The following is a 25,804-nucleotide window of genomic DNA, read 5'->3' on the forward strand; positions in this document are numbered from 1 at the left end:
GAGATTGAGAAGGAAGAAAAATGTCGATAAAAAGAATATAATATATATATACATATATCCTTTTTAAGAAAATGTTTTCTATAATCAATGTTGTAGCTACAATTTGAATAACTCTAGTACTTGGTGTCAAAAAAAAAAGAGGATAACTTTGGTCTTTAAAATGGGGAATGATTCTCAAAGTTGTCTGGGTGGTGTAGTTGGTTATCACGCTAGTCTCACACACTAGAGGTCCCCGGTTCGAACCCGGGCTCAGACACTTTTTCAGAACCAAAACATGACCACTTTTTACGAATCTTCTTATTTTGTTTTTTTTTATACCTTAACGTATGTGGAAAAAAATTTGAATGTAGATGTAAACCTAGTTGAGATATTATGATGCACTACGATGAGAATGTACTTTAAAAATAAGTTTTTAATGCTAATATATCTCTTTAGAGAATGAAAGGAGCGATGAAACTACTAAAATTACATCGATTTAGTTGAGATATCAAGTTATATATTAATTGATCCCTCAACCAAGAGTATTCTATTAAGAAAATAATAAAAGAAATCTTTTAAAAAATAGTTTGTATTTTTCTAAATTCGACTAAAAATTGAATTTTATTGCTTCAAAAAAATGTAAACACATGACAAGAAGTTAGAGAAGAAATAATTAAAACTTGAAGATTTAGTAGATAAAAAAATTTGAACTTTGAAGACCTAACAATATATGATTTAGAAAAAAAAAATAATTCATGAACTTATTAGACAGAAACATATAATTACAAGACACATTATATTCTATTCTACTATATACTATAATTAGGAATTGCCCCCACCTTATGATCCTCATCAAAATTTAAATCATCAAATTTGATTAAACATTATTTCTAATAATGGCATTAATTAGGAGTTTGTTCTAAATTTAAACAATTAAAAACTTCACTATTATTAATGGATTTAATGAAGGAAATTAGCAACAATTAGACATCTAAATCAATCTCAATTTTTTTTCTAGAAATTAAAAATGTCAAAGAAAAAAAAAAGAATATAATTGTGAAACAAAATGATGTCAAATCCATCCATTCGTTTAGATTACATATGAAAAGGAAAAGAAAAAAAATGATTAGGTTTGAAAATTTCTATTAATTAATTCCACATAATTCAAAAAAATATTTGATTATGACATTTTACATATGTTGTTTAATTATAATCATAAAAACAAAAAAAAAAAAAAAACATAATCAAGCTGTCTTCCTCATTAATTTGCCATTAACTCAATTTGATCATGGCTATGATATGGGAAACTAAAGCAAAATTCATTTGAAATAATTTCATGTTTTTTTGTTTAATAAAAACAAAGAGGATTTTAAAATAGGCAGTCACCATGGATTGTCCCAAAACCAATATTTTCAATCCTTTTTCACAAGATCAGTTATTTCATTCACACCCATTACATGAAAAATAGAAAAAAATTTATATTACATTGTAGTTTCCATATATATGCCTATTTTAATTATCTTTGAAGAAAAATATTAATCACAAATGAACTTTAATATTGGTAATTAGTATATTTTTAATTACATAATAATGGTTGATTTATATACCAACATATTGACTTAAAATGATAGTAAACTATGAAATCCAACGTAAACTTGACTGACATATAATATGTGTTAACGATCAATAGCTATGAAAATTCAAATCCATACGACACATTCTTACTATACTATATATAATTAAAATGGACATTTGTAAACTACGATACTATAATAAAGTTATAATAGGCGTTATACAATTTTATATTTTAGTTAGAATATAAATTTGGTCTTTATACTCTAAAGTTAGTTTAATTTTAGTTCCTCGTGTAACCATCATGAGTTGATCTAATGGTAAAAAGGGCAATAATAAATTAGCACGAGAAACTAAATTTTGACACCCAAATGTTGTAGGGTCAAACGAGGATGTAAAAAAAAAAAAGTTTCCCGTGTTAATTTATTATTGTTAATTTCTTTATTGTCATCCATAACATTTTTACTAGAAATTTCGAAAACATATTTATATATTTTATTTCTTGCATAAAGTTTAGAGGACCGATAGGTTTCAATAACCGACAAACTAACTTAATAGGGTTCTAGGCACCTTTTGATTCCTCACTTTTAGTATTTCGTTAAAAAAATTATTTACTCATTTGAGAAAAGTAATTTAAAAAATTCATTTTGAATTAGAATCTCTAATACACCACATTTATCTTTTTTTTTTTTTTTTTTTTTTGTAATAACAAGAATGAAAAGTTCAAATAGGAAACAATTTAATAAAGAAACATGTATATAGAGAGAAATAATAATTGTGACGAAAGTCACATTGTAGCACATGATGTGCTTGATCTCACAAATCTTCTCATCTTATAATGGTTTTTCCATTGGATTGGTAAGTGGGGGAATTTGGGACCCTTTAAATTTAACATCTCCTTTAAAGTGGGTGTGTGTGATTAGGAAAGGACAACTTAGATCCAATTTAATGGAATAATAATAGTAAACTAAAATGGGTTTTGGGGTACCATAGTACCTTGTCTTAAGGTCATGTTTGTTTGCTAAAATATAATAATAATGCCCTTAGTGGGGCCAATACTTTTTCTTTATCATTTGCCCAAAGTCTTTATTTATAAAGCTACAACATTTTGTCCCTTTTTTTAAAACTAGATTTCCAAAAAAACAAAAAAAAAAAAAAAAAAACCCTACAAAATTAAATGGGGAATGTAACATTTTAAGTAATTATGAAAAAGCCTTGTGGGATATTTCAAAATTAGGGTTTTAGTTTGTGCCTTTGGGAAGGAATTGATTCTCATTACCATGAAAAGAATAGAGTAAATTCATGAAATGAATTTAAGAATAATTTAGATCTACGTTCTTTATTTTATAACAATATATTTTTAGAAGTAAAAATGAGAATAAATACAAAATATTAATAATTTTGATAATCAAATTGATTGATTTAATGACAAGACAAGAAGAACATACTTTTATAAATTATCTTATCTATTTATTATGAATTTAGGAAATTTTTGGAAAAGTAGGGTAGTTATAATGTTGCATTCATTTGGATGATAGAAAGTTATATGAATACATTCATTCTTCCCATATTTCAAATTCAAAATTTGAATTTCAAATATTTGATTTGATATATGAAAGAAAGAAAGGTAGATATATATCTAGAGCATATATATCTAAAAATTAAATACAAATTCGTTCAAACAATCGTTAACGTGACAATTTAGTCTTGTACTTTTTTTCATTATAGAATTTTCTCAATATGAACTACTTTCGTTATGCAGAATCATCTATAGACAAGTTTTTTTTGGTAAAATTATTAACGTTTAATGTAAAACTAATATATATTATTGGACAATTTGGTTTAACAACATGGTATTTTGGTCTAACTCGAATCCAAATAAAATTTTTGGGTTTTTTTCTTGCACTCCTAGTAGATGTGCTAAGAGCAATTCAGAGAAATGTTTTTTCCCCTATGTTTTTTCCCCTAAAGAAGCCATTGATATTTTATATGTATATTTTTATCAATATCGATCCGCTTTAAATAAATGTTAATTATTTCAATCTCTCACACAACCGAGACCCTTATTATATATTTAATATTATTGTTTTTAAATATGCATACAAAAAATCACACGATACACTTCATAAATTATGATTTTTTTTTTTACTTTACTCATGAACTATGTCGCCACGTGCCCGAGACGATACGGAGTGGCAGATGTTTTCAAAATAGGTTAGTTTTTTTTAAAAAAGAAATCACCACCAATCTTTTTTATGAGGTGATTGGACATTTAAATATAGTAAAAACCTTTTAAATAAAATCATTAAAAAATGATATGCGAAAACTAGAGTTGAGTTCGGGAGTTATTTGTACATGCGACATGTGTTAGCACCCCACAACACCCGTTTAGAAAACAGTTGCTGAATTCCAAATCTTGAATTGAAAATATTATTTAATTTCTTTAAAAACTAGTGTCTTGTTTTACCCTTCATTACTCCAATATTTGAAGCAATGTTCTCATAAAACAAGCGGAAAACATTTCATTAATTATACTATGTTACCTCAAGAAAGTGAAGAATTAGTATAATTTCTCAAAATCCGTCGTAGAATTAGCCTTCTAATAAAGAAATTTTTTTTAAAATATTAATTAAAATCATTTTTTCTTGGGATTAAGTCTTGAACTCCCAAAGATGTGATCCCTCACCTCAAGAATTCTAAGAAATCGGACTCCCAAACTTTCTAGATTTCGTCGTATGATTTAGTTTAGGAAAAACGATATAAGTTATTAGAAAAGATTAATTAAAAATTGTTATGAAATCATAGATTAAATTTTGAATGTTAGAAAAATATAAAAAAAAATGAAACTTAAAAAAAATATTCTAAATGATTAAAAAAATATTTTTGTGAAATGTTTTAAAACTTAGATAATTTTAAGTTAGAAAGATTTTAAAACATTGAGAGTTTTAATTACAAAGAGTTGAAAATTTTAAATAGGAAACAAAATGAAGCTTATAAAATAGAAATAAATAAGAGTAAAGAAGCATCATAATAAATTATGCAAACATAAAATAACATATTGAGATTTTAATAGAAACATATTGGAGATTGATCTTGAACTTTCAAAGAATCGATTTCCTCACCTCAAGAATTCTAAGAAATTACTTCCAAAATTCTTAGATTCCATCGTTGGGTGTTTTTAAAGAAAAAATAATTTAAAATATTAACAAATTTTAAAAAAAATTATTAGCAATAACATATTAATTTGACCACAAAAGAAGGGAAGAAAATAAAATATTAAATAAAATATAAAAGACAAGAACATATTAAAGAAGCAATAATAAAGATGAAAAAAATATTAAAGAAGAAATAATCAATGATATAAAAAGAAAATAAATAAATAAATAAATAAAAATACTTTTATATATATATATATATATATATATATATATATAAAAGTAAAGATACAATATATAAATAATAAAATTTAAGAATAAATTAACAAAGGAAAGACATGATAATAAATAAATAAAAAAAACAAGGTATGAAGAAATAAAATAAAATTATTATAAGATAAAAAATAAATAATTATAAGAGAAAGAAAAGTAAAGAAATAATAACAAAAATAATTAACAAATAATTAATCATTTGGTCTTTCTTTCTTTCATTTTTTTTGTGCATTTTTCATGGTGACTTGAAAAAAGATAAGTAAAATAATGAGAATAGTAAAAAAAACAAAAAGAAAAAAAGAACTTTGAAGAAAATTAAACAAAATAATAAGAAAAAGAAGAAAAAAGAAAAGAGACATATTAAAATCCAACACACTAAACTGACTTGTTGTTTGAGGTATGGATCATTGGGACTAAAGCCCTATTATACACCTCTAACTAAGTTAGAGTCTTTTTTTGTGTTGGATTATTGGCATTGTAGGGAAATAGATGAAGATTTAGAGAAGATAAAATGGATGATGTTGTAGATCTTTTGGTTTTTTTAAGAAGATATGAAGGTTAGAAGTAAGGGCTGTGAAGGTTAGAAACTTAGATGAAGAAGAGAGGATGTGAATGTCGTTGTAAAAATTTAATTTCTAGGGTTTATTATTATTTTTTTGTGTGAACTTTTCATTATGTGGTGTTTCCTATGGATGAAAAATAAAGGATTATTTATAGCCAAAAATGCTTCTTCAAATGGCTAAAAATTTAAAATGACTAGTTTTTTTTTTTTTTTTTTAATTTGAAAATAATACTAACTTTAGCATTCATATCAAAATGTCATGGAGCCTTTAATAGCCAAAATCAAATTCAAAAAAGTTACCATCTTTGATATTTATCCATCTACCTTAGTTACCCCAACTAAATGATCTAGTTACTTTAACCAAACTACCTACAAAACTTAAACCGTAGTTAAATAACATGTTTTTTTAGAAAAAGGTAGTTAATCACAAAATTAAAAATAAACTAACTTATATAATCTGACAATTAAATTGATTGTAAATAATGTCGATCAAAATTAAGTTAGCTCGAAAAAAAATCATCATTTTTCCATTTAGGTGGATGACATTATTGGATTCCTTGATAAGGGAAGATATTTTATAGGAATTTCACTTTAATTAGTTTGTTTCAAAGAAGCAACAAAATAAGGCTTAAAAGAGATTGTAAAGTAAGGGAACATTTGACTGTTCAATTAATCTAAAGCTCTTTCCATCTTCATTATTTTATTATATATAATATATATATATATATCATCAATTGTTATCATTATAAATTTTTGGACATTTTGTTGCTTAATTCTTGGAAATTTGTCTTTTTTTTGAGAGATGTTTAAATAGAAAACTCTAAATGAATGTATTTGGGATGAATATTGACATTTGAAAAGTCGATCCATACGATCAAAATCGATCGAATCAATAATTGATGGTCGATTTTATTAAAAATACGGTCGATAGTCGATTTACTTAAAAGTTTCAAAAAATCGATCGAAATCGACCTGCTGAATGTCGTTGTTGATTTCCTTAATATAAATCGACCAAGTTGATTTTTGACTCTAATTTTTATACAAAACCAATCCGTCTAATCGTTGATCACTGTTAAAATATACGAAAATAAATAAAAGAAAAAGAACAAGAAAAAGAAAGCCGGATAAGATTTAAAATGGAAGACACGAAATTAAAGAAGATTAAGATTGAAAAAAAATAGAAAATTAATTCAAGCATGAACTTTCATGACAAATTCATTGTTCCTCAAAGTTAGAGGAAGAGGTTATAAGGATTTCTATAGCATTAAATAATAATAAATAATAGCAAGTTCTTATCCAAAAGTAAATAATTTTTTTTACATCAATTCAAAAGTAATATATACACACATATATAATTACAAATTAATAAAACATTGAAATGATTTTCTATTTACACAAATCAAGCTTACTTTAAAATTCAAATTTATTATTGATAGACTTCTACACTTGTCTATCGAAATTTTATCAATGATATTGATAGATAATGAAATAAAAATCTATCGATACCTATCGTATAATAAAATTATACTTTGTAAATATATTTTGATAATTTTATCATTTTACAATAATATATACATGTTACATACAATGTATAGACATTAAAAGAATAGTATATTATATTAGAAACCCTAAAAAAGAAAAGAAAAGAAAACTTAGACTAAGAACATTGAATAATATAATAAAAGAGTGTGTGTGTGTGTGTGAGTGTAGAGAGCATGTGAAAATGAGGGGTCAAGAAATTAAAGCAAGAAGACAACTTAGAGGCAAAGGAAATGAAAATTACTGACAAAGTTAAAAATTTATTGCTTTCAAATGGGGTGTGGGAAAAAGGGGGAGAATATATATGGTGTTTAATTAATTTCTCAAACCCAAAATCACTTTCTAATTTACACAATATTATTATTCCCTAATAATTAATAATGTTTTATGGTTAAGATTTATGTGTTATTGTAATTAAAGAAATAAGTAAAGCAATGTTTAAATTAAACACAAATTAATTACCCCCCCCCCCAAAAAAAAAAAAAAAAAAAAACCAATCCATTCATTATGCCTTTACCTCTCTTTCTTTCCTTAAAAAATGATAGATATCATTGAAACAATGTTTTGTACTAAGTTCCATGAATCCATCTCTCTTTGTTTTGTTTTTATTTTCATATCCTTTTAACAAATCGTTATAATATCATTTCGATTCCTATACTTTCAGTTAAATTTATTAGTTTATTATGTATATTTTTTTTTAAAAAATGATTATCTATTAATATTTTTACCTATAAATTCGATAAACGTGTTCATATATTACATTTATTTACATGAAAATTATTATTGTTATTATTTAATTAATTTAGCCAAAGTTAACTTTGAGGAATTAAATTTAAGATTCATTGAAAATAGAAACACCAAAATTTGATAATCAACACGGTATATGTATACCTAAAATCGAACAAACTTTGAAGTATAAGAACTAAAAGAGTAGTTTAACCATAATTATAATAAATGATCCTAAAATCCAATATTAAAAAAAAAATGATAAATTTAAGTATCTCTTTTGTCATTTCATTCATTTTTTTTTTAATTATTCTTTTTCTCCTAAATCACATTTAAAATTATATTAATTGAAAAATTTTAGAAAAAGAAAAAAGTGATGAATTTCTCCTCATTTCCCAATATTCAAAGTGTGGGGAAAAGTAGAATGCTTTGTGAGCATTGTTTGACATGAATAAGTGTTTGTTTGTGAACCACTAGGAATTCCCTTTAATTGGAATGTTAGGTTTCTTGGTGAGAATTTATTCCACACCCAAAAAAGTCACTTGAGAGAAGAGAGATGAGGAAAGAATTTTTAGATTTCCATTTTGTCCTTATATATTTTTTTATAATTTTTTATTTTATACTCGAAATGGTAAAAATATGTACAAGTTTGTTATCGACCGTAGATATGAAATGCCACAAACTATAATATTATATATATGTTTAATCATCATGAGTCGACTTAGTGGTAAATAAGGAGAGTTAGAGATCATGAGTTCAATCTATATGATTATCTTCCTAATATTTAATATCCGATCCTATGGGTTTTCTTGGCACCTATATATTGTAAGGTCAAGCGAGTTATTTCATGAGATAAGTTGTGATGTGCGTAAGATGATCCGAACATTCACAAATATAAAAAAAAAAATAGTATAGACATATTGTTTGAATAATCATGTCCTTTTTTGTTACAACTATTAGAACCAAAATGATATATCACATTTCGTGTAGTGATGTACCGTAGATATGAAAAATCACAATCTAAAAATGGAGATATCTTTGGTACAGGTGTAATTTAGTTAAAAGATGCGAAACATCAATACGTAAGGATGAAGATATAGTTAAACCGAACAATTAACCACCTCTTCCCATTTAATTTTTCATAATTTTCTATTTTAATTTATCTTTTTTTTTTAGTAGTAGGATTAAGTGTGTACATATAAATGCTCCTTTGGAAACTAATTTAACCCTACATGTACACACATTCAACAATTTGCAATATTTGTTGATTATTTTCACTCAAGTCTTAAAGTAAAGGTGTGCATGTGACATTGGGAGCCTCTTTTCCTATCTTGGTTTCAACATTTTGATGCATAGAAATTAATTTCTTTTCCCCCTTTTTTTAAGGCAATTTCCCCTATTCTCTTTGTTGGTAAAAGTTATATATATATAATAAATGTCTTACAAAGAAAAAAAAAACCTATACCAATTTCAAAAGATCAATCATAATTCTTTAAATTAGATATTTCACAAGAAAGGAAAAAATAAATAAAATTAAAAGGGGGTGAAGTAGCTAGGTCTTTCCCCATTAATTATTCCTAGGGCTATGGGTCCTATTTTGTTGGACAACTTTAGGGTTTAGAGATGATATTCAAAATAATAAATATTAGAATAAAATGACAATTGGCTTTTGAAATAACTTCTTTTTAACCAAACAACACCTTACAAAGTTTGGTCTCTATAGACCATTCCCTTATGAATTTTTGTGATATAGAATTAGCATCTAGGCTTAGACATCATGAGAGAGAGAGAGAGAGAGAGAGAGAGAGAGAGATATTTAATTTAAATTTCAAAGGATATAACAAGATATATACCCTACTTCAAATTTGAAACTATATTGTAATTCATTTTCAATAGAGAGAGAGAGTTTTTTCATAGAAAATGACCAAAACCAAACATCTCATGAACTCATACCCCATTTGATAATGATTGAAGAGAATATATAGAAAAAGAATTTTATCATTTTGGTTACATAGACTTCGGTTTTATACCCTCTTTAGTTTTTATACTTTTCTAAAATTAAAGGCTATGGATTTTTTAGAATAGTTTCAACAATCAAAATTTATCAAAATTGATTATATATTTAACCACAATTTATACTCTACATATTTGTGGTTTTTGTGGTGTAATGTATTAATCAAGAACTCGAAACTAAAACTAAAATCTTTTAGGTATATATGAGAATTATCAATTTAACCTCTTAACTAATAATTTATTTCAAAATTATTGGTGCAAAACTCAATCAAGGTAATAAGTTGATAGAGAAGTGTAGAAATCAAATTGATAGTATAATTTTTTCCATTTAAATTTGAATGGCTTTTTCTATGGCCGGTCTCATCTTCATTTAGATTATTTTAAATGAATCAAACAAAAAAAATTAGCTATAAGTCATTAACAAATGTTCTTAAATTGCTAAAATGAGTATAACTCCATTGATAAAATGATTATATTATTTACTTTGTAGTCAAAGTTTTAATAAATCCCTCAACTCTCATGCGTTAATTCAAATATATTTATCAATAAAAAGTCTTAATTTGATCCGTTTAGTGAAAGGTTATGACCTATATATAATATATGATACTTAAAATTTAATTTTTCTTAAAAGAAGGCAAAATGTGAATAATTTTGCTAAAATTTTATAATACTCAAAATGTTTACAGAGCTAATTCATTTAGAAAAAAGTTTAACTAAAAATTAATTTTAAGATACCAATTTTTTTCTTGTAATTTATTTTCTCCTCGTACTATTTGCTAGTTTACTTTTCCTTTCGTGCTTTATTTTTAAATATTCGAATAGAATGAAAGAGATATGAAAGAGAATGCTACGAACATGTTAACGTATAATATTTCAGTGTGTCTCTCCATCCAAACTGTAATAGAAGAATGAGAGAGATTGAAAAAGATGGGTTTGATCAAGTTTCATATTGCACGAGAGGAAATGCTTTTTATTATTTCTCTTTTTTAGCAATATGTTGTTTGTTTGTTTGTTTGGAAGCTTTAGTTTTGGATTATTCTGAGAGAAAAAGAAAAAAAAGTTAGCTAGAAAGAGAAAGTGCTTTTACATTTGCATGTGTGTTTCTGACTCACGATTATTGTTGTTAATTCCTCTCCTTTTCCCACACACATAAGAATGAAAAAGAGAGAGTTTTACTACATCTATATATGCAGAGAGAGGTATATTATTATGTTAAGTTAATAAAATAGTTCAAAAAGAACACAATTTTTGATCATAAACTTTTGTCCAACTATAAAATTGATCCTTTTGTAACATTTTATTGGAGAGTCAAATCAAATTTAAATGAGAGATATGTTAAAGGTAGGAAAGACACAAACATGTGTATGATGGGTTTAAAAATGCAGCTTCTTACAAGAACTGATAGATGCTATATATATATATATATACACAACATCAGAAACGTGAATAAATCAATTTGTAAGAAGTTCCAAGTTAAATTTATTTAGTTTGAATTTTTTTTTAAAAAATAAAGTGAGTTAAAAGACAAAGCATACTGTTGGCAAATGCACAAAGCTTGGTTGGGAAAGTAAACCCTTTTTAGCCTATTGCAGGAACAATATATAACCCCTTGAAAAAAATATATTTATTTTTGGTTTTCTTCAATTTTTTTTTAATATATTGGCTAAAGTTGTGGTTTTCTTCAATTTCTTTTTAATATATTGGCTATTTTCTTCTTTTTTTTTTTTTTTTTTTTTTTAATATTCTTAGAGGTTTATAGAAGATTAGAGAAGTTGTGAGTGTTTGTGTATAATATGTGATGATATAAGATTTTTTTTTTCTTCTAACAATAAAAATTAAATTGGATGGATGAGATTTAATTTTATTTATTATTTTTATGTGTGAGTGTCTATTTTTGCTTTAATGTGTTTGATTGTTTGTTTGTGTTTAGTATGGTAGGATTTTGTTTTCTTAGGGTTGATTTAGATGTTTAGTGTTTTTTATAATATCTAGGTTATTAAATAAGCATGATTTAATTTTCATTGTTTTCTAATAATGAAAATTAAATCACGATAGATTATACACAAATAGTAGTCTATCTTGATCTATCACAATCATTATGTTTTATAAATATCTTGATCATTTTACAACATTTTATAAATATTTTTTTTTCATTTTATTACATTTAAAAATAGTCATACATTCATATTATGGTAAATATAGTCTAAACATAATTTAATTAGTTTGAATATGTAATCTCAATTGGATATTTTTTTTAACAAGATAGATACAAGATGATGAAGAAGGATCAACAGGCGCATCCGAGAGAGGAAAATTTAAATACTTAAAAAAGGAATATTTTTGTCTTTTAAATTTCAGTCAATTCATTGACTTTTGAAAACTAAAATTAAACATTAATTAAAATAATTTTTATTAAATAAAATAAATAAATAATGCTGACTAAACTAATAATTAATATTAAAAACACATATCTAACAAGCTTATGTATTAGGGCTAGATAATTGGCAGCTATATACTCTCTATTCATATTGTCAATGGTTGTGTTGAAGAAAATAACCTAAAATGTTTTAGTTTCTTTCTTTATACAACTATCTTTTAAAAATTTATATATATTCTCATATCTATAACTATATATTCTTGGTTAGAAAATATGATTAAATATACATTTTAATTTCTTTTAAAAAATGATTTGATGACAAATTTTTTGATAGAGAAAAATGCACCCGATGACTTTTATGTGACACCAACAATAATGAGTTTGTTTGAAGAGAAGAATAATGTGATTTTTTGCAAAAAGAGAAAACCTACTTACCACCTCATCGATGTGGTGCTTACTATACATTCTGATACTTAAGCTTATTAAGTTAGATAGTAAACGAATGTGAAAGGGTAGAGAGTTTAAGAGTATGACTCGAGTTACCTCATATGAAGTAGAAAGTTGACCTGGATTGTTTCTATAAGAAACTAGAGAGTTTTAGAGTAGAATTTAAGTTACCTCATATTAAGTCATAATAATTAATGATGTACATTGAACAGTTGACCTAGATTGTTTCTAAGGATTTTGAAGTCGTCTTAGGATAATTAAATAACTTACCAAGTTAAAGAGTGGACTCGATTTTAAGATTGGCTTGGGTCGGGTCTCGACCCTTGGTTAAGACAAAACATCTTGTTTGGACCATATCACAAGCTTAAAGATGCTCTCTTGGGTCGAGCATGCATAAAACATGTTCCATTATGCATTTGGCAAGGCTCGACCTCGACCTTAATATAATTAAGGTCAAGCATAGTAGCTTGAATCAGGCCTATGCCAAATCTCTCTTCTTGACACGTTTTGGCCGTTCTTATTTGTCACTTTCAATCTAATTCATGCCTTCTTCTTGACTTTTGTTCAAAAACCATTCCTAACAATTTCAATTAAATAAAAATGAATTGAGTTTATGGAAGTTTTAATTGAATAGAATTTTTGGGGATTAATTAATTTACACAGTACATAATAAACGACAAGTTGTGACGTATGTATGAACACATAATATATATATATATATATATATATATATATATATATATATATATATATATAGTCGCATTAATTTTTTTTTTCTTTCCTTCCTTCTTTCCATTACTATTATCTACTAATCACGTCAATCTAAGTTGGCATTGAATAAAAATTTTTATGACTATTGATATTTTAAATTCCTTTATTTCTCACATTAATTCAATCATATACAACTTAGTTGAAAAGGAGAACAAAAAAATCAAAACTTTAAATTTATTAATTAGCATATTGAAATATTGAGATATTGACTCATGCATGCAAACCTTGAAAATTTCTACCTTTAGGTGAAAGAAGGTCTCAAGTTCAAACATCTCATTTTTTCTTTTCTTTTGTTTTCTTTAAATTTTCATAAAATGAAAAATATTTCTTTTGAGTTCACTATTAAAGGGAGAAAAGTGCATAGTAATTGCTACCAAACTAATCTCATCAATTTGACAAAAGAAATTTTGTTATATAGTTTTGTTGTGAACAATTATGGACTGACAAATAAACATAAAATATAATAATGAGAGTTATTTTGTCATGAAGGAACTGAAATTAGAAATCAATGACTCATATGAGTTCTTTGGAAGTGTGGAAAGATAAATTAGGTCAGATGGTCTGATGCTTGCCTCGGAGGCAAGTCTGAGGCCGGCAAATTAAACCCCGCACATGAGGCCCTATCTGCAGTAGACCTTTTATTTGAAACCTTTTTAGTCGCCTAATCAAAACCTTAAGCATCCTATTTCCAAAAGATAAAGGAGATAGAATCCTAATCCTAAAAGAATGAGGAACACTCTAATAGAACTCTATTATGAATAGACCATAGCAACTCAACATACGATAAGTCATTTTCCCTATTTCTAGCTTGTTTTGACTTTTTGCTAAATACTAAGTACTTAAGCATCAAAGATTTTGTGGCAAGCACCACACCAATGTTTTCTTCTATTTTGTCTTGCTATCCTCTTTTTTTCAAATTATAAATTTATCGTTAGAGGTAACGTAAAGGTCAAGCGCAATAATCCCCGTATCTAAATTTTGTCATCAACAAATAATAAGAATTACAAGGTTCACCTTCTAGTTTCTACCTTTTATCATCTTTACTATTGATTTTTTTTCTTTTCCAAATTTAAACAATTGGTTTTATTTATTTTATGATGATCTATAATAAGAATATTGATGATTATTTTGTTCAATGTATCCCTTTTTATATAATTTTCATACTAAAATCAAATAAATATTTGAAAGTGTTTTGAATTCTAGAGTTATGACCCATAATTTTAAAAATAAAAAATTACAAACTACAAAGGTGTACTTTTCCAATTATATCAAAGTAGTTTATTTATATTCTCTCATCAACTAGCATTAAAATTACATTATTTATGAGAGAGATTTCCAATAATCCATTCTCTTAAATACATTAAAATTTACAATGAGGTAAAAAAAAAAAAAAAAAAAAAGAGACAAATCCTCCCCATTTTGAGTATTATTTATTGAGAGTGCAAAACCATTCTCTTAAATTCAAAGGAAAAAAAAAGGAAGAGAAAATATGAAAGTGACAATTGCTTCACTCAACATCAAAAGAGAGACAATAAAAGAAAGTGATAGGAGGGAAAAAGAAAGAAAATTAAGTAATAGCAACAAATAAAGCTAAGGATGTGAATATATTGATGAAATATGAAATGAATGGGTGTGTTGGCATTACATCTTTGTAAGATGGGAAGAGAGGACTTATTATTTTTATATTTTAAATATTTGTGTATATTCAAAATCTTATTATATAAATAATATACATATATATATATATATATATACAAAGTCAATTGGGTTTGGCAATTAACATTACCACTCATTCATTTTCAAAAACATAATGCCAACTCCCTCTTGTCTTTGATTCCCTTTCATATGGTCCCCAATGACAAATCCAAAACTCCTTTTTTGAAAAGCACTTAAGAGAGATAGAATCTAATTGTATAAAATTATGAAACACACACACACATATATAGAGTAATATATCAAGCTAAGCCTTAAAGGTTTGGCCTTTGTTTAAAAGAGATATGGATATAATCAATAGAATTGGTCACCTATTTATAACTTTAAATTAGGTTTGTATGATTAAGAATCATTTTTGTTGCTCTCTTTGGTGTTATCATGAAAATATCAAATATATATATTTATGCTATTGATCATGTCGAATAATATTTTAGATCTAGAGACGTATTGTGGATTAAAAAAAAAAAGTAGGCAGATAAGATGTCAATCGTGTGGAAATTGTCTTGTTGAAAGAAAATTAAAGAAAGTTTCTAATTTGCTGAAACAACCAAACTATGAGCTACTCACAAAATTGTCTTTATTAATTATATGGTCATTTATCAATAACATAATCATGGTATAGGTTTCATGTTCGTCATGATCAGTTCCTTCTAGCACACCTATTTAAAAACTTTAAATAAAATGAATTTCTTCCTTCCTCTACTTTAATTACGTTTCTTTTTTTCTCTTTTTTATAGTTAACTATATATTTTCATTCATATATATCAAATAATAATGATGAGAAATCTCTAGAGCAGTTTGAACTTTGTAAATATTAAATTAATCATATACGACATACGTAAATACTAAATTTAAATACGAATTTTAGTCAGGTAAGATATAAATATATACTAAATTTGATAAATCACACGCTTACATCGACTTTAAAGATAACATTTTTATGTTTGACAATGATTAGATTTGAAGTTTGATAGGTGTTTAAAAAATTTAGAAAGAATAATTATCAAAAAAAATATTGGGTGTTCTAATTTGTGCAATTTAGATAGTTGTCGACATAAAAAAAACAATCTTTTCTACTATGTACAAAAAGAAAGGATCGATCTATAGAATCAATTACGGTTCAACGCACACCTACTCATTGTCCTATTACAAAACAACAACGATAATTTTAATGGTTAGAAATTGACTAATCACATGCATCTCAATTTATATATACCGAACTTTAGATTGTATCAATCGAAATTCCAAACTAATAATTACATCAACTTAAATTTAAATTTAAACTATTGATTGGGTTTAGAGTTTTTAACTATTTTCACTTGATTCTATTTGAAATAAACACAAAATCATTATTTACATGGGCATGCATGACTAATTAATTGACACTCATTTGTTATGCTAAAAAAAAAAAATTCTAAGTCGCTTAAATTTGCCACGGTCAATTTAGGTCATTTTAAAAATTGCTTTAGATGATTGTCAATGTATTAATATCTTTATACACAGACACAATTTAGTTTAGATTGTTATAAGTTTGAAATTACAAGAACCTAAGTCGTTTTCTACTGAAGTACGCATGACTGCATTGTTTAATTCTAAGATCATGAATATATAAATGTTACAGAGAGATGGAACTATGGAGGGAAATGATAGAAAAAAGAAAAGGAAAGAAAAGAGCATGTGTTTGATTCAAAATGAAAAGTGTAAGAATACATTATTGTTCTTCTGCAAAAACCCACATGCTCCCATTTGCCTTCTTCAATGGCAACTCATCAAAAAAAAAAAAAAAAAAAAAAAAAACTCAAACTCTTCCATCTTTCATTATCATTTCTCTCTTTTTCTTTTCTTTTCTTTTCTTTTCTTTTTCCCCCTTTTAGTTTTTTAGTTAAATGTTGATGATTAACCTTAAATTAATTTTCATATAAAGAACTATGAGTTTGTGTGGAAAAGTGATTTCAATTGGTACAAATATATTATATGGTTGAAAAGTCTTTAAAAAAATTGTTTCAAAGTAATCTCTCTCTCACATATACAAGGCTCTTAAACTTAAATTTAGCTCTAGTTAATTATAATAAATTTTAGTTTGATTTTATTCTCTTTTTAGCTTAAATAATTTTCTTTTCTTTCATGAGTTGGCCTAATAAATTTTAAATGTTCTATCTTACTTCCTAATTAAATATTTCATTTAAAAACTACTTTTAATCTATATAATTAGGTTAATGATTCTCTTAAAAAAAACCCATAAAAAAATGTTTTTTTTTTTCAAATTTACGTGATTTATTTTATCTTAATTAAGATTAGGAGAAAAATGCACTATATGAACTTTCTAATTAATCTAACTTGCACTTCTAAATCTATAATTTGATACTTTTCACTAAAAATAAACTGTTCTCTCTTCGTAAACATAACTAACATATTATCTAAAGCAATTTACAAAGCAAAAAAAGAGTATTATATATGTACGTAAGATTTAAGGAGATATAGCATAGTATATACATCTTGAAATTTTATAAAGAAAAAAGAAAATCGTAATATTGCATCAACCACTCATAAATTTATTTAAAATAAGAAAATTACAAGGATTTTAAATTTAAATAATAGAGAAAAAAAATCAAATATAGTGTGCGTATGCCAAAAGAAAAATTAAAATGATTGTAAAGATAAAAGAGCTATCTAAATAAACCAATAATGTGAATTGACTAAGCTTTAGGAACTTCTTTTTCTTTTTCTTTCAACAAAACGTGAGATTGAAATTTGAATCACAAGGATTTTGAAAGTATAATTTTGCAAGAGAATAATAATATGACAAAATAAGAAAATAGAGTTTGGTATATGTTAGGCACATTCTCATGAAGAAAATATATCACATAAGTATAAGCTTCAATTACAATTATATTTTAACCTACGATATTTAAGCTTTTTCTTCATATTTATCGCCGATCATATTTCAACCTTCATTAGTTGAAGTTGAACTATATTTCATTATTATTACATCTTCCTAACTTTTAACCACACATGATTCCTACTTACGATTAAAATAATTTATACATAAAGAGAGAAATATTTAAAGTGAGACGATTCGATAAATGCATTGTGATTGTTATATGATGTGATGGGTGCATTACCACCATAAATGCCATAAGTCCCATGGTGTGATCCGTTGGATCAATGGGATTCATAAGTTTTGTGCAATTATGACCCTCCATTTGTACCACTCATAATTAGAACTCAATTTAGTGTTAATTTGATTTAATAACGCAAACCTACAAACAAGTAGGAATAATATCTTCGAATTGGTCTTTCTCTCAAACCATAGGAAAGTATTTGATACGTTAAATATGAAATGAATGGTCTTTTGAAAAATCAAAGATATTAAATGGTGACAAAATATCAATATATATGGTTTAAAATCGATATATCATCGTTGTCCAACATATTAAGTTACTCGATAAATCTATTACATTCGAGTGTATATAGTTTAGTAGAATTCCAAAGTCGTTTCAACTTCTACCCTCTCAAATAGTTCAACTTAAAAGGAAAAAAAAATTGGAAATCAATTTCTTTTTAATTAATTAGTTTTTCACCTATATTTATTATAAGAGGGCGTTGATCTAACCACAAATTCAATGTCTTTAATATATTTTTATTTTGGACATACATCGTAACAAATAATTAATTAAGATGTTAACGTAAGTATAACTCAACTAAATAATGAAAACATTAGTAACCAACGAGGTTTATAGTTTGAATTTCCTATTTTCAATTGTGGTTTTTTTAAAAAAAAATAAAATAAAATCAGATATTTGTAATCTCTTTTCCAAATGAATGGCTTCAAAACGTTTATATGTTCCCTTATATTTAATAAACAAGTGATGGTATTAATACTAATAGTATAAATGACCAAGATTAAATTCAATTTGATTCACCAAACGTGACTTAATTACAAACGTATTATAATTTAAACTTTGATTTTAAGAGGTTTAGAGAAAATCATTACTATACAATAGATGGAAGTACATGATCTCTTTTTATGAAAACTTAAGGAGGGGAAGGTTATATATATGAAGAATAACTTCTCTTGATGTCCAAAACTTTGTTGATTGTAATTAACATTAGAAAGCAAAACCATATGCATGGGGTCAATTGAGAGAGAGTAGATCCAAAAAGTTTGAACCCACAATCATCAATGAGAGAGTTGAGGGGATAAAAAGATCGTAGAGAGGATTCTTTTGCAACAAAAAATAAGAGACACCCACCAACTGCTCTCTCTCTATATATAAATATATATATTGGCCACATTATGATGTTGCTTCTTCATCTAACCCTCATAAGTTTTCTTTTCCTCTCTCTTTTATTTGTGTGCTAGCTACTTTTCTTTGTGACTTGCATTATTATCCTAAGAATTGAAGCCATCAAAGGCCATCCACTCAAACAAATTTAAATGAGGGGCAGCCAAAAAACTTCCATATAAATTATAACATTATTATATTTTCCACTCTTTTTTCCTCTACATCGTCATAGATTTTTCTTTTTTATAAATGTGTACATAGAAAACCCAATATCCCTTGTGATCAATCCTTTCTTTTAAAGAAATTCTTCGTTAAGTTTGCTTAACTGTAACACGATAAATATAAGAGTAAAGTTTTCGAAACAAAAATTTACATCAATTGATTTCTTTGTTTTTCCACTCTTATTATTGTTTTCTCTTCTCTCCTCTTCTTCTTCTTTTTTTTCTCTTTTTCTTTTTATTGGAGGAGGAGGGGGTGGTTCGAGACTTTGAAAGGTCCTTAGAGTTATAATTGTATGAATAGTTATATTAAATGTTAAAGTGGACAAAGATGATCTTCTATGTCATGAATGCTTGCTGATTACTAACCCTATTGATTAGTGAATGATGATTGATATATTTCAGTGTTTGATCTTTGAGATTAACTCTATTATTGATTTGACAATATGTTGTACATATATAGTTTTTTTTTTCTTCTTAGTTGAATAATTATGAGAATGGAAAATTCTAACTTTTTCCATTTAAAAGATAAAATAAATAGGTATGTTATTGAATTATTTCATTAGTTGATATTTTGTTCTTTTATTTACATAAAAATTGATTAAAACTATGTATGTGACGACAAAAATAATGTCACTCATTTTTTTGAAAAAATAATAAAATCTTAATTATCACCAAATTAATATTAGTTTTAATTAAGTATTTGATCTAATCCTTAATTTGTTAGATTATTTTGTTGATGAGGTGACACTTGAGTTTTTGAACTAGAGAAAGGGGAATATGTAGTACCTATATGTCTCGTCAACTATTATATATTTCAATGTTTTTTGTGGATTTCAAATCGATACATCTCCTTAGGTCTACCTTTAATGAAAAGTGATTGATCACCAACTAAGGTCCCTAAATATTAATAATTTTCCATAAAACTATATATATATATATATATATAGGACAATTTAAAGCATATCAACTATCTTCTTTCTTTCTTTCCTCTCCGAACCATTTATTTTAAAATAAAATCACTACTATGAACTTTAGTATCGGTGGAACGTATGAGTAAGAGGAAGAAGAAAGAGAGAATAAAACACGGTCGAGGTTTTCAAAAATTTGATGTTTGCAAACTTGGAGTTGCTTTGTCGTTGTGCACATTTTTTTTAAAATCCAAAGGGTACTTTAGTAATATTATGTTATATGCGTTCAATTACATACAATGTAATGTAAATAGTTGCAATCCTAATCAGTTTATATTTGTAACATACCTAAGTGAACATGATTAAAAGCAATTTTAGATATGCTTAGAATTGAGTTCCATTATATTTGATATATCAATAAAAACTCATTATGATTCACTAATTTTGATTTCAGATTCATTGTAAATATAACCTAAGCCTACAAACGCTTCTTCAATCTCTAAATTTTTTTTCATTGTTATTAACACTTTTAAAGTAAAAAACTCTTTAAAACTGAGTTTTGAAAACTAAAAAGAATTTAATAATTTTCTTATAAATATAAATCATTCTAAAAGGATTTATTACAAATTAGAATCTTTTCATGGCTATGGCACTTGAATTTGAAAAGATATACATATAGAAAATTAAAAATGGTTTGTGGTCTCTTTAGATGTCTAATCAACAATTAAACCCTTCTCACACATTTTATGACTCTTAATTTACTTAATTCCAACCTTTCAAATAATTCTCATCCATTCACTTGAAAGGTGATAGATCACTATAGCTATTCACACACCTAAATATATTTGATAATTAGGTGTGACAAAACTATTGGCTAGCTAAAGGCATGTATATATATATATATGACTCTATCTACTTTCTCTCATCACACTCTTTCTAAAAAGTATATTTTAAGTTGAAAAATGACAAATAAAAAGAAAACCCCAATAATTGAATTATTGAAAGATAAAAAAGAAGACCAAGAATAATAATATTCAACTATATAATAAGGTAAAAGATCATAAGCCTAATTTGTTTGGTAGTGTGTGGTTAAGCATTGGTTAGAGAGAAAAAAAAAACACTTATAATTAATTAGAACCAAATATTTAGCTTTTGGGTAATGGAAAACAAAATGGGTATAGAGGGGGAGAGGGTGGTGGTGGCGGATAGGGGATGAGTAAGCAAACTTAGCTAGGGTTAACACACAAAGTCAAATTATTAAAAAGTACTAATTTAATCATAATTATTATTAAAGAGAAAGAAAATTAATAATATATAATAATGATTAATGGGTTAAGAGAAATTTAAAACCAAAGTGTATGAGAAAGTGTGGGTCAAGGAAGTGGGAAGTTGATTGAATTGAAATTAAAGAAATGTTCTAAGTTGGTGTGCCTTCAATCAAGGGGAAAAAAGAATTAAATGGGAGAGATATTGATTATTTCAATTTGGAATTGGCATGTGAAGAAGTTTGATGAATTAATTCTTGAAAATAAGTAACCAAAATTATTAATTCAAATTAATTGGAGTTTTCTTTTTTGCTTTTAGGTTACCAAATAATGGCTCACCAAAAAAGAGGGAATTAAACAAAAGAGAAGAGTGGGTTCCCATATGAGAATTGGTATAAGTGATCAACAAGAGAAGTGTTTTTGAAAACCTTTTGTGTTTTCTTGTTGACAAATTTTGAATTGTAAATACATAATGAATCTACTTTTCTTTTTCTTTTTTTTTAATTCAAACTTAAAAGAATTTTATCTTTTACCACCTTCTTATATGGAGTTTATTTTTTATTATTGAAAAATTCCTAAAATTTAAATTTTGAAAAACTAAATTTTAATTTTTTTTTGAAAAGTAATGTAACTAAATTTAGCATTACAGTAAAAATCAGATAACTTATTTATAAATATAACAAAATACTATTGTCCATTAACGATAGACGCTATATATTAAACTACTATCATTTACCGATTATAAATCCAAGTAAATGTCTATCACTATCTATCCCTAATAGACAATAGTCATGTCAAATATGATGATTAAGTCATTATAAAAATTAACACATGAAATCATGAGATTTCTCACCATAGCTTATATTTTAATACGTTTGAAAGTATAAAGTCTAGATAAATCTTTAAAATTAAAGGTTAAGAATTAAATTATTATTTCTATGAAAATTAAGGGTTGAAAATGATCTTTTTAACAAAAAGAAAAAAAACATAGCTATTTTCAAATATAACAAAATAAGTTAAAATATTTACAAAATATTATAATATATATGTATCGTGTGATAGACATAGTTAATAGTCTATCGTCGTCTATCACCAAAAAGATTATTTGATAAGAGAAATTTTTAAAAATCGAACATTTGACAAAATATTTACACTTCACATAAAAATCAAATGTAATGAATTTTATCTTTTAGTAGTTTTATTCTATGGAATGTAATTGGTTTGTAAATTTCTTTTTATTTTTGGAAAAACTCGAGCTTATTATATCTTAAAACAATTTTCTTACGTAATCAATTTTCAAATATATATATATATATATATTGATAGATAAAAAGATAAATAGAAAAAAGGATGAAAATGTGAGAAAATAAGATTTTTTTTTTTTTTTTTGAGAAAATTAATATAATAATGCCGGCCATGGCATTTATCATATTGTTGACTTGAACAAGTGTTGATAAACTTCAAAATCTATACCTCAATCTTCTTATTCATTACTCTAATTTCACACTCATATATTCAACCTCATTTTTCCTCCAATCTGATTAAATGTTTATTTATCATGTTCTCTTTTTTTTTTTTTTTTAAATTAAGAAAACACAATTTATTTTAATCCTCTTTTGAATTAGTTGAATGAGTCAAGTTTGTTTTAAGGTTAGAATTTAGTATAGAATTTGATTGATTAAATGATTTATTTTTTATTAGTTGGGTTGCTAATATTTTTAGATTATAGGTTTAAAATTATTCATTAAAATAAGAATACACATAGAAAAGTAAATAAATTTTTTTAAAAAATTGCCTTTCATTCCCAATCTTAATCACTCAATTGATCATCTTCAATCTTCTTTTCAATTAGGTTATAATTTCAAAGGTTTTAATTAAATCAAAAGAATCCCACCATTACCCTCTACACACAAAACTTCAATTAAATTTGGTACATGTACACATCTTTCATATCTTTATCTATATATATATATATATATATATATATATATATATATATACAAATTTTAAAGGTCAACCAATTCGGCATATTCATCCAAATAATTATCTTAATTAATTAATTAATTAATTAATTAGTTCATTCATGTATCAAATTTAATAATTTGATTGTTTTGTGTGTGTGTGTGTTTTTTTTTCTCTCTTAATCCACTAGGGTTGTTTTATAGATAACCTTCAAAGGTCTTTTATGTGAATCGTGTTTGTTTGTATTTTGTGTGTTAGTTTTTTTATTTCTTTTGTATTTTCAATGCATTATTATAGATATCCAAGAAATTAGGCTAAAAGTATTGGGAGAGAGAGATAAACGAGTTTTTTTTTCAATAAAAAACTTTAATTTTAAATTCTAATCATTACATAAATATTTCGTTTAATATATATGACTTATACGTAATCTTTTGAGGTAAGAAGTTCATGTTTTTTTTTTTTCATTGAGCTATACTTACTTCAGCAATCTAACTTCAATCAAGTAAGAGAGAGTTCAAAAATAAAATCATGATATTTTAAATTGTGTTTTGTAAGTTAAATTAATGCGTTGTTACGATTATAGGTAATTAGTCCTTTGTTAGAGATTCATAGCGCTCGATCTCACACTTGAGAGTTCTCCATTATGTCTTATTTAAATGCGTGGTTAGAAATCTGGATTATAATCATTGTAGCATTAGAGTAAAATGTGTCGACTTACCTTAAATGAAGATGAATAGAGACTCCTTGAGATGTCAAGTTTAGATGTCATTGTCTAAATTTATTCATTTATTGTATATGAGAGAAAGAAAATTAAAAAAAAATTATCATATAAATCTATAATTTATAATAAGAGGTGTTAGGAGGTGGAGAATTTTTATCCCTTCATTTTGAACTCCACTTTCCAAAATTGTCATATAAATCTATAATTCATTTTTATACCCTCACCTTTAACTATTTGTCTTTTCTTTTCTTTTCTTTTTTTTTTTTTTTTTTAAATTTTTTTCTTAAAATGCTATCTAAAAAAATAATTAAAAATAAGTGAAACTTTTAAATATAATAACATAAATAGAATATTTACGACATACAGTAAAATGTAGACTTAATAACTATCAAAAGTATTGTTTATCAATATTTATCGGTGATAAAATTTGAAATTTTACTATATTTTGTAAATATTTTCAACATTTTTTTATCATTTATAATAATTCCCTCGAAAACAATTAACTTCGGTGTTATTCTCTCTCTCTTTTTATTTTATACCATTTTTAATCTTAGACTTCTTTTGATAAAGACAATAGTTAGAAACAAATTGTTGTATCTATTTCTTCATGATTAGTAATCTAAATTTCCCTTCTAATTCGTTTTTATCTTTTAACTTTTTTTTTTCTTTTCAATTTTAGAACTTTCTAACAAATACACAATAAAAAAGAAGACATATGTAATTTTTTTTCAATAATAGTAATTTAATTTTAAACTAATGAAACACCATTTCTTATAAATTATAGTGTTTTACACTTTTATTATTTTTGAAAAATGCTTTTTATAAAAGTGAGGATGGTAATTGAAGGAAGATGATGAGATGAGAACAAGGGGAAGGCCTTCATCATCCCACCGACCCTACAAAGGAATTTCATTCTTTGTCCTCGCAACCAAAAATTCTTGTATTCTACATCTTTTTCAATGCTTTTTTTGGTTTCTTAAATTATAGAGATAAACTATTTTTTTCTAAATTATTCATTATTCTATTCTCTCTATTCATTATAGGATTTAGAGAAATAATAAATAAATAAATAAATAAATACATAAATAAAAGTCGAACGTATCTGGAATTCTTTCGAATATATATAGGTCGAGGCATATCCACGATACCTTGGTCCTAGTTGTTTCCTAATAATTATAGGGGAAAAAATTTGTCATCTCTATACATGAAAGAAACCAGGCGTGGTAAGAAAGTTCAGAGAAGTCGTTTTTTAGCGTTTTAAATCTTTGACAATTTAATATGACAGGAGAGATAAAAGAAAAGAGAGGGTACAAA

General features: G+C 25.5%; 1 non-coding gene across 1 annotated transcript; it reads left to right on the plus strand.

Annotated features, from left to right (window-relative positions):
- The first annotated feature begins 182 nt into the window (after positions 1–182).
- TRNAV-CAC (transfer RNA valine (anticodon CAC)) lies at positions 183–256 on the plus strand. The gene has a single exon. It is a non-coding gene; the product is annotated as a tRNA-Val (tRNA).
- The last annotated feature ends 25,548 nt before the right edge of the window (positions 257–25,804 follow it).

The sequence above is a fragment of the Cucumis melo genome, chromosome 6 (assembly GCF_025177605.1).
Source record: "Cucumis melo cultivar AY chromosome 6, USDA_Cmelo_AY_1.0, whole genome shotgun sequence".
Taxonomy (NCBI): Eukaryota; Viridiplantae; Streptophyta; class Magnoliopsida; order Cucurbitales; family Cucurbitaceae; genus Cucumis; species Cucumis melo.